This window comes from Aptenodytes forsteri, unplaced genomic scaffold (assembly GCF_000699145.1).
Source record: "Aptenodytes forsteri isolate BGI_AS27 unplaced genomic scaffold, ASM69914v1 Scaffold284, whole genome shotgun sequence".
Classification (NCBI taxonomy): Eukaryota; Metazoa; Chordata; class Aves; order Sphenisciformes; family Spheniscidae; genus Aptenodytes; species Aptenodytes forsteri.
Window position 1 is genome coordinate 584,773 of NW_008794445.1, and position 418 is coordinate 585,190.

Sequence of the window (418 nt, forward strand, 5' to 3'; positions counted from 1 at the left end):
GCGACCGGGGGGGCACAGCGGGAGTTGCTGATGGGCTGGGCTCCAGCTGCAGCGGCCTGTCGCATTCGGGGCAGGAAGGGGCCGCGCTCTCCCTGAGGTGACAGGGCGGCCGGGGGCGGACATCGCTGAGCTGGGGGCTGCCGGGGGACAGGGCCTTCGGGCTGGCCTGGCCCTGGGGCGTCGCGGCTCACCTAGTCGGATCAGCGTTCCCCACCTGAATGGCGAGCACGCTGGGCACCCCGGGGGTGGCTGCCCACCCTGAACTTCCCAGCACAGAGGTCTGGGACAAGCAGGGCCTGGCAGGGCCATGTCCTGGCTCTGTGGAGAGCACCTCCCCTGCGCCACGGGCCTTCTCACAGGGCTGACTACCAGCTCCGGCAGTGAAATCAACGGCAGGAGCGTAGCAACCACTCTCCGA